A 10988-nucleotide genomic window follows, 5' to 3' on the forward strand; every position below is an offset into this window, starting at 1 on the left:
TTCTCCGGTAAACGTGTTTGTAGGGTGTCGATTTCACACCACTTATTTTGTTCTTCACACTTTAGACAGATGTCGACTATGTTTTTGTAACTTCCTTTAAAGAAAAAAAATGGTTTAGGGCTGTTCAAAAAGAAAATAAAAGTGCAGCTGAATTTCTTTAGTGACAACTGCGGGGGCATGTCTCAAACTACACATTGTTGTTGATGCAAACAGGAGCAAAGAGCTTGTATTTGCATTATGAGTTTATGAAATTGATGTGGAATAAAATCAAGAAAGTGCAGTTGTACAACTAAAGTCTCTGATCACTGTGAGCACTATCATTGTGTACTTCCAACTTCACACAGTGTGCAATGAAGTTGCTTCCAGACAGTAGTCACTTTATGCTTTGAAATGTGACTTTTCCAGTTGCTCTTATGTCTGTCCTGGCAATTCTGATTAACTACATTCACCACTCATTTGTATTTCAGTTGCTCCCAAAAAAATGTTCCAAACCCAACTAATGAGACAAAAGGCTGAAATTTAGGAGCACAGTCTGGTTGAAAAGAAGATGATGCTTTAAGCTGTACAATCGTCTTAAGAATAAAAAGAAAAAAAACAAACATTTTTTCAGACGCCATGGCGGAGCTGAGGCACCTGCCGGTGATAAAGTTGGGAGAGGGAGGCTGGGCAAACCTTTCAAGCACATGTCCTACAGGAGATGTTAACAGACAGCATCGTGATTGGGATAATAACAATAATCAGGCCTACACTGTTATGTGTGGCTATGTGCAGACAGGAATAGGACCCAAGGTGCAGACTCCGGAGACAGTCGTGAACTCAAAATATAACATAACTGGAAAAAATCAAAATAAACTTTAAACCGGAGGACTGACAGAACACACAGCTAGGTAAACGGTAGATCGCGACACAGACACAGAGAAACACAGGGCTTAAATACACAGAGGGAGCAATCAGGGAATGGGTAACAGGAGGGAAACACAGCTGGGGCAAATCAGAACTGACGAGACAAGGAAGCGTCAACTGAACACACTGAATGGTAAATGGCCTGCATTTGTATAGCGCTTTTCTAGTCCCTAAGGACCCCAAAGCGCTTCACACTACATTCAGTCATTCACCCATTCACACACACATTGGCGATGGCAAGCTACATTGTAGCCACAGCTGCCCTGGGGCGCACTGACAGAGGCGAGGCTGCCGGACACAGGCGCCACCGGGCCCTCTGACCACCACCAGTAGGCAAACACGGGGTTAGTATCTTGCCCAAGGATATTTGGCATGCAGCCAGGAGGCAGCCTGGGATCGAACCACCGACCTTCTGATTAGTGGCTGACCTGCTCTGCCACCTGAGCTACAGCCACCCCAAAGAGATAAGACAGAGACCTTCAAAGTAAAACAGGAAACACAAAACACAGACTGAACAAAGACACAGACTCACATGCAGGCACTACAGAGGGAACAGAGACGTGGGACCAGGGCAGACACAGACACTGACTGGACACGGGGATATAACAACTAAGGATACACAGAGACGCGAACTAGACAAGGGGATACAGCTGACAGGGGAGACAGAGCAACTAGAGAAGACAGACATAAACCAAAAGACAGAACTCTAACAAAGAAACAGCAGCATCACCGCCTGCAGCATCACTGCCTGGTCCCGCAGCTGTCACGCCTTCATGCGAGCCTGGTCCTGCCTCGCCTGTGTGTCTTCATCCTCGCCTGGTCCTGGCTCACCTGGTCCTGCCATTGCTACACCGTCCTCAGGTCCAGCTCGGCCTGTACCACCTCGCCTTTGCTGGCTGCTTTCCAGGCCTCTAGTTGGATGACATGGTCATCGAGGTCGGCCTTCTGAACGAGGTCGTCGCCCCTGCTGCCTTCCACGTGGCCGGCCTCCGGACCTGTCCTGTCGCCGCCGCTGGCTTCGCGGCCGGCCTCTGGACCTGCTTTGTCGCCGCCACTGCATTCCACGTGGCCGGCCACCTGATTGGTTTTGTCTGTGTCGCCGCTGCTGCTGTCCACATGGCCAGCCCCCTGAACTGTTTTGGCCCTGTGCTGTCAACCTCCGGGTCGACCCCCTGAACTTTTCTTGGACTTGTGTTAAGCTCCAGTCCAGTTTTGTTTTGTATCAATGATGTATTCCTGGACTCTTGAGTTCTTGAATAGTTTTCTTGTTTTATGGACTATTCTGGACTCTTGCTCCTTGTTTTTTGTTTTGTTTCTTTTTGTTTATTTTGAAGGATTGTGTCTTATGTCAGTGTCCAGCTTTGCTCCTCCTGTCTCGTTAGTCCTATTTCTCCCAGCTGTGTCTCCCTCCGGTTGCCCATTCCCTGATTACCACCCTGTGTATATTAGCCCTGTGTTTTCCTGTGCTCAGTGTCGCGTCGTACCCGCAGATCCTGCCTGTGTGTTCCAGTTTGCGTTTTCATGGTTTGATTTCTGTTTTTGTTTGGTGCCAGCAATAAAGCTGTGGTCCTCAGTTACGTTTCCGTCTCAGAGTCCTCCATTTGGATCCACCTGTCCGCACACAGAGACCTGACAAATGTAGCCTCATGGGCAGTGTAAGCTATTAAGAATTGACTGTACACTGTGTTCGTGTTTTCCTCCGAAACCTGTTGGAGCAGCCTTTCACCGCCTCTCTCTGTCTCTCGCTAGCAAAGTTGACCCAGACAAAGTAAAGCTAGTTTTCAATTATTAGCCCGACACACAACCCGACGTTTTAGCCAGAGGTCCCTTTACTACGGTAGGGAGCCGTGGACCTTTTTTCTATCTGCGCCGAACAGTTTTCTTTACGAGATCCCTGCAAAAATCACACAGCAATAGTCCTGTAGTTGTAAAAAGCATGATAATATATTAAGTAATCCAAAGTATTCAGAATACGTTACACTTATTGAGTAACATAACGGAATATGTGTATAGGATAAAGGTCTAATCATCTCTTAGTTTATCCAGATTGCACAGAGTGTATATTTGTTAATAATTTGAATCATTTTGGATAAGGATAAGTGTAAGATAATGGGGAATTTCAGTTTTTACTTTATAATTTGTTTAGTGTAAGATTTACAGTTAAATTGTATTTTTTCTTGCCTTATTTAATTTTTACGTACTGTTCCTTTAACACACGGTAACTGTGCACGGGGGGAGCGACGGGCAGTGTGGAGCTACGGGGGCTTTAACTAGCTGTGGAGAAAAAACGTTTCTTACCGTGTTTACAGTATACAGGAACATCCAAATGGATCACTGTATTTCAAACTGTGGAAATAAATGTTTGCCTGTTTGTTTTTCGACTACAAGCGGACTTTGTGGATTATGTTCAACTGCACTAAGACACGCGTACGGCCTGACTACCAGCTAGTGCTTCCGCGGTAATAATATGTTACAAAATACGTTTTGGGGCATGTATTCTGTAGTGGAATACATTTTAAAAGTAATCTTCCCAACACTGACCATATGTACTTTGTTCTCTGATTCACCATTCTTTGCTGGTCTTACACTGGATGGTTCATTGGTATAATTTTATCTGTTAATCTGGTTTTACAAATTAAATTCTGCTTTCAACTGTTTAAACTGGTGTTTAAAATCTTAAAATCATGAAAATAATTTAACGTTCGATCATTTGGAAAAGGGCTCGAGGTGATTAAGTGATTTTTTTTTTTAAAAAGCAGAAAATATATATTTTGTATGATGATTTTATGGCCGATTTTGTGTGTATTTTTGTCCACAAGGTGTCGAAAGGGTGCAAAATTTGAGGAGGGCACAAAGGTTACATTTTAAATGATCAGACAAAAGAGGGTTTTCAGGGAATACTGTTAAATGCCCAGTTTCTATGACGTATGTCAGAAAAATATCAAGAGTGGGATTAAAGTAGTGGGTTAGATCATTTACATTTTGACAGAAGCCAACTGAATCTAAGTTAAGTGGAAATACTATGAGCTCCAATATATAACCTCCTGAGAACCAGCCTCTTTATTTATGTCTTCTGTAATGGACATGGTTTTGGTCTATATCTTTTGACTTATTTGAGCTACCCTACTAAGTCATAATGTACAAAACAGAGGACATCCTGGGATTTCCATTGACATCTAACATGTTTGCGTAGCCTCTTTTAAATCCAAAGGAAGGAAATCACAGAAAAAATTCAGTGGGAAGATGAATTTTTCCACAGTTCTCAGGAGAATATTTAAGTCATGGTTCTGTCTTGGGGAACTGAAGCCCAAGTATTTCATGCAGTAAGCATTTTCTTTGTGAAGTTGCATTTTAGCTCTGTAAATAACAGCATAATGTTCTCCATGGGTTCTCCAGACCCTTTCATGTCTGTCACACGTGCTCAGGGTGAACCTGCCCATATATTCCATGCTGCCCATTTGAGGACATTGGGCCCCTTATGCCACCCTCATCAAGTCTGTTTCTGATTTTTTGGTCATCATGGTAAATGGTGAATGGACTGGTTCATATATAGTGCTTTTCTACTCTATCAGCACTTCTCTGCCGTGTTCTGTCATTTGTACAAACCTTTTTAGCAGTTCAGAATCAGCACAGCATTTTAAAATATGTTTAGCAAGCAAAGCAAAAATAGATAAATAAACAAACATACTGTAACTACAGGGGTCCAACAAAGAATGGCCACGCATCATACTGATGTCTTCGGAAATTTATTTCTCTCTTTCTCTCACTCTTATTGTCTTCAGACACCGTGAAAACTGAAGAAACACAAAGTCTACAACATAAATGTTTTGAGCTTATCAGTCTCTCATATCAGTGTCCATAAACAGTCTTGCACAATAATGGATATCACAAAAATGTCCTCTCATTACCAGTGTAAAACACGTATGCACGTATACAAACAATATACATGAAACCATACCGTGTGCGCCTCTTGGACCACATGCAGAATAACATTAACGTTGAGGCTGTAGATGCATCTGTAGCCATGTATCCATGCTAGCTACACAATACCATGGTTGTGCTCTCAACCAAACTCTGGTCATGTGACCATTACAAACTCTACCTCATACAAACTCTACAGCACTTTACATATTTAACAAACCCATATTTTGTAATCACATATTTTAAACATGATTTTAATTAATGTTACACTTTTATCCTCTTATCTTATAAATAAATGAACTAAATTAAGCATGAATCTATCACAGAAACATATGAAATAACCAACTTTATTTTAACTGTCTCAGGGACAGTTACACATACAAAATCACTGCTCAATAGACGAAGGAAAGAAAAGAGGAGAAAGAGCATACACCAGGAAGTTAGATTGGAGGATTCCTATCAATGACTGTACACTGTAAAAAAGATCCGTATATTTAACAGTGAAAGACAGTAAAAATACGACAGGAAAAACCTGTTAACTATAAAACAGTTTAAAACTGTTGATTTGATATGAAATTGCCGTAAATAAAGAAATGTAGAAAAACCATAATATGTACATTTTTTCTCTGAAAAAAATACATAAACCTACTGTAAATCACTCTTGCATAGTTTTTTTAACGGAAGATTCCAATAAAGTTTAGAACAGGCAAACACAATTTTTTTTACATTTATTTATTGAAAAAAATACAGGTTTTAATTGCTGAATGTAAGCATGGTTGTGCTGGTAATGGATACATGCTGTAATATGACTTTGTGATTTTTGCATTAATTTCACATAATAATAATAATAATAATGGATTAGATAGTGATTTTCAAGAAGCCCAAAGCACTTTACATTAAATCCATTCTTGATTTATAGCACCTTTAATACAGCATATTCATATAACAGCTACATATGTCCCAAGATCTTTATACAAGAAATGTATTAGGGCAATTTTTGGATGTAGTTTTTGTAAAGAATATGGGATGTAGCTGTTAAATCTACATTCTGTTGAACTCAATAAACCATGAGTTTAAAATGTAAAAGCTAACAACAACTTGAGAGACCTACAGCTAATGATAGACATACTATATTATTGAGTGAATTCATTTAATCCCAAAAGTGTTAAAACAATAATCTGTTGTCTGTTCTATTTATTCATAGTTAATTATCTTATGAAGAAAAAAGATTTTAAAAGCACCTCCTCCCAAAACTAGGCGTTTTCCCCTGACGTTTAGAGCACCGTTTCACATCAAGGCGCCTGATTTCAAACGGGCCAATCAGCGCACTGCATCAGGCTCCACCGCAGATAACGTCTGTACAGCTCCACACACAAGTTTTTCTTTGGACTACGGCAGCACGCTATCTTCATTTTCGTGGACTTGTTTCTCTCTCTTTTTTTTTAATTTAACGTCTGCTACAGCTCGTCTTCAGTTACTACGGTAAGAAAATAATCCAACTTGGTTTATTTATCGACAGCATTGTGTTGCAGGCAGTGAAGGCACAAATGATAAATTTACGTTAGTTTTAGCTCGTTTCTAGCATTAGCGTTAGCTACATCAGGCTGAAAAGAGCCTTGCAAAACCAGCAGTGCGCGTTTTGAGACGTGTTTTGGAGATGGGTGTATTAATGGAAACCGTCTAATTAGTATAGCTATATTTTAATGCTTTGTCTAAATGCAGCCTGGATTTTCCCGCCTTGTTTGACATCCGGCTGAAGCTTTAAGTTAGCTAGCCTCGCAGCTGTGTCATATTGATTATGTATTTTTGCAGCATATGTGGAGAATCGGTTCAGTCCGTGAAAGCTTATGTTTTGCATTGCAGACTGCATCGTAATGAACCCCGGTGTATTTTTAAATGTGTTGAAGTAAGTTGTAAGCAGGTGTTTTCTGGATATGCTGCTTTAAAGTCTCACTTCTACCGCCACCACACTGGTACCGCAACTGTTTCTCAGAATGCTACCTTAATGGGTTTGAATTGCACTGTCTCACTTTGTGAATGCCAATGTGAGGGAACCAAAGCTTTGATTGCTCACTTACAGGAACACATAGAAGAGGGACGGCATGTAACTTGTCCAGTGAGAGGATGCCAAAGTGAGTTCTCTGTAAAATCTACATTTACCTCCCATATGTCTAGAAAACACAAACGTTAGGAAAATGTGATTTGTGGTTTAAACAAAGATACTCTGAGTCCATCTACAAGTGCCACCATACACATACAGGAAGGTGCCAGTGTATCAGATATAGAAGACCCTGGTATGGATGGGTCTAATTTCAGTGACCTGTATCTCAGACATGCATGTATGTTTTACATTAAACTACAGGGACAGCATCTTCTGCCAGCATCTACCATTCAAACCATTGTTGAAGAAATACAAAATATACATGAATTGGGACAGATGTATACATTGAATAGACTAAGGTCATTCATAGCCAGGGGAATGGCCCATATGCTATAAGAACAGCATTGGGTTGGGTCATAAGTGGGCCCATGGAAGATGGTAAAAGCAACTTGGACAGCGAGCACCCACCAACAGTTGTAAATAGGATATCTGTTTGTAAGCTGGAGGAAATGTTGAAAAGTCAATATAACTATGACTTTAATGAAAGGGTTACAGAGGAAAAGGGTTTGTCAAGGGAGGACCTTAAGTTCATGAAGATCATGGAAAAATCTGCAACAATGGAAGATGGACACTACTGTTTGAAGTTACCTTTTAAAAAGGATAACATAAAGATGCCAAACAATTTCTCCATAGTTAAACAAAGATTGCAAAGTCTACAACGAAAACTTCTCAACAATGAACAGTTGCATAAAGAATATAAAAACTTTATGGACGAGATGATAAGAGACGCATGTAATCGGCGTCAGGTGTGTCATTGAGAAGGCAAACAGTTTGTGACCGTTGCGCTGTTATGCTAAGTCGATACGGAATAAAGAACAAAAAGGACAAGATACATACTGCTGGAATTATTGGACTGTTAACTTAATTCATGCATACCAGTGACATCGCGTCACCCCCGTTAACGACCACCTCAGTGGCTTCAAGCGTAGGCTTGGCCTCTATAGTCACTTCTAAAAGATATGTCAGTTTCAGATGAAGACATAAAAATCTGTGACACAGTAAAACAATCTGACTTGTTCTCAGCTTGTCACACTGGGCCCCTGAGAACTGCTTATTCAAGAGTCCAGTGCTTTAAAGATGTGTTCAAGTATGTTGAACCCAGAAAAGTGTTTTTGGGCAGGGACGAGAACAGGATGGAGAGATTTGCCTATTGTGTTCCTCTGCTAAATATTTTGAAGGGTATGTTGGAATCAAGTTTTTGGCAAGGTCTCATATCAGTGAATCTTAATAATGTTTCAAGACCAGATGTTCTCAGGGACTGTTGTGATGGTAACGTGTTTGTGTCAAACAAATTTTTTCAGGAAAATCCACATTGCCTCAAGCTGGTTCTATACCAGGATGCATTTGAAGTAGTGAACCCACTTGGTTCTGCCAAAAAGAAGCACAAGGTTTTGGCTGTGTACTTCTCTCTACTCAACATCCCACTAACACCCTTCATCATTGTTTGCGGTAAGCTGAAAGAGCAAAATTCAACTTTTTTTTTTTTTCTGTTGTAACTGTTCTTGTACTCTTGGCTTGTTTAGTTTCATGTTCTGTTGCTTCCTCACTAATACACTGGATAACACAACCATATAAGTTCAACTAGTAACATAACTCATCCTATGATCCATGTAACAAGTATCTCTGTATTTCTATATATGACTGACATTAAAGCTCTTGTTATTAAAGTTTTTAATTTGTTGTTGTTGTTGTTTTAATTCTCAGGTTCCTCCTGCTTCGCTGCTGAGGCATTCATGTTGAGCATTGACAAGAAGACTGTCAACGACCACATCACAACCTTCACCTCTGCTATCTGCCTAATGTTTGGCAGTTACTACTGCTTTAACATACACTACCCTGTAGAACTGCGATCAACACTGGAGTTCCTTCAACGGTAAAATTTATTTTATTATGGATTTATTTTTGTGCTTTTCAAACTTGGCCATTTGATATCCCACCTCAGGTTGTTAATTTCCTCAATCTCTCTCGCCCTTTTTTCATGAAGGTGTTTCTTTTCTATAAATTCTGAGAGAGGCACCAAGGTTGAATCAAAGAAGAAAAAAGTGTTCTCAGTCAATCCCAGAGTCCTCACTCTCATCTCGGACATTGCTGACCATGAGTGGATCTAGTCCTACCCCTCTTGTTTGAGACAAAGTGATAAAGGTATACTATGTTACATACTCTACAGATGTTCTGTTTTTGAAACAATTGTTACATTTCTGATTGTGAGTGGGAAGTTTAACAATGTGAAGTTTTACTAGACACAATTTGTAAAAGTACATGGTCTACTTTTGATTCACTGTTTTATATCTGAAAAATGTATCTGGTAAAAATGTGGTAAACCTGCGATTTTGTTTCTTGGATTTTAATTTTCCCAGTTTTAAAGATATTTGTATTCCAATAGTGTAAAAGTATGCTGCATGTACATTGCTGGCATTTTGTAGTTATCCAAAAATTTGCAGTTGAAGTTCTCAAAACAAGTGTAAAGTTTTTGTTTGTTACCTGATGCAGTTTTAAGATGTACATTTTCAGGTTTACTGCTCAGTTCTGTGTGCAAAATATGTGGGTGTAAACTTGTTCCTGTAATTTCTTCAATTCAGATTTTCTTTCAATTATAGAAAAAATGTTTAATTCTCTATATTTGTATTTGGATAATTTGAAAAGTCAAGATTCTACGTGTACTGACATTTATGTAGTGAGAACAGCACCAAAACACTTAAAGGTGTCTGAATTGTCTGCTAAAGGTAATGTGAAGTATAATGTGTGCTCAACTTACAGCACTGGTTTTGCACAGTTTGAACAGAACTTGTAAGAATTCTGTGATTCCTCACTGTTACTGTCATGGAGATAACTAGTAACTATTTGTGATTTGTTGAGTACAAATGTAAATGTTTGATGTTCAAAACATCAAAGATGTTAAATAAAATACTTTTTTGGAAATTTAAGGTGGACATTTTTGTGTTACATTTAGTAATTTGAATAAAATCATGGTTTGTGTATTAAGCTTACAGAGGAGAACACTTAAGAGCACTCTAGTCTAAAAACGGTTACAGAATAAAATTGTATTTTATTATTTTTTGATAGTTAATTTTACAGGGAAAAAATGTTGTTTTCTGTCACAAACTTTATTTTATATGTTATTTTCATGTTAATTCTAGAGAAAAACATTATTTTTTCTTCAAGTTAAAACATTTTCTTCTACGGTAAAATATTGACCCTAGCACTGTTTTTAACCGTAAAATCAACAATAACAATACCTTGTTACCGTTAAAGAAGAAAATGTTTCACCCGTAATTTTACGGTAGATTTCTGGCAACCACAGCTGCCAGCGTTTCACCGTAAAATCTACAGTGTTTTTTTTTGTTTTGTTTTTTTGTTCTTTTACAGTGTAAGGTCAGAAAGATTAAGTTTCCTTGGTGAATAGTTTGTGTTTTTGTAATGGACTAAAACATTTGTTTCCACTTCTATGTTGAAAACATGCCCCCACAGTGGAATATGTGTGTGGGGGGTTATGGATTTATCTAGAAATTGGTCACTGGGAACTTATTAAATGAGAAATTCTGTAAATAAATATGCTCGTTATTCTGTGAATTATGCAATAAGCATCCCTTGGACTTCAAGGGGCCACCGTTGTCTTTATGTTACTTTAGTTAGACTATTGTAATGTAGAGTAGTGAGCGGCGTGATGTTATGATAAAGGTTAAAAGTGTGAATGTGACTCACTGTGTGTGTGTGTGTGTGTGTGTGTGTGTGTGAGAGAGAGAGAGAGAGAGTGAGTAAGACAGAGAAGGTGATATGCTGTTTTTGCTCTGTACAGCATGAAAACATGTGGGTCCACCTGTCTGTCAAGCAGATTTCTATCTATGGTAAAAAATAAATAAATAAAATTTGTAGAATGGTTCTCATTTAGCACTTTTCTGCTCTATCTCAGCACTCAATGCCTTTACACTATGCTCATGATCATCCATTCACACCAACACCGCCCCTCTTCCCCTCTTTATAGCTAACATTCACACACACCAAT

General features: G+C 39.1%; 1 long non-coding RNA gene across 2 annotated transcripts; it reads left to right on the plus strand.

Moving 5' to 3' along the window:
- Window positions 1-5395: 5395 nt before the first annotated feature.
- LOC308402953 lies at window positions 5396-10640 on the plus strand. 2 transcript variants are annotated; one of them, XR_013972831.1, is made up of 5 exons: window positions 5396-6306; window positions 6905-6956; window positions 8287-8434; window positions 8690-8858; window positions 8970-10640. It is a non-coding gene; the product is annotated as an uncharacterized lncRNA (long non-coding RNA). The 2 variants fall into 2 exon arrangements; XR_013972832.1 differs by lacking the exon at window positions 6905-6956 and having other exon boundaries at window positions 5663-6306.
- Window positions 10641-10988: the final 348 nt, after the last annotated feature.

This window comes from Rhamphochromis sp. 'chilingali' (genome assembly GCF_963969265.1).
Source record: "Rhamphochromis sp. 'chilingali' genome assembly, chromosome: 9".
Lineage (NCBI taxonomy): Eukaryota > Metazoa > Chordata > Actinopteri > Cichliformes > Cichlidae > Rhamphochromis > Rhamphochromis sp. 'chilingali'.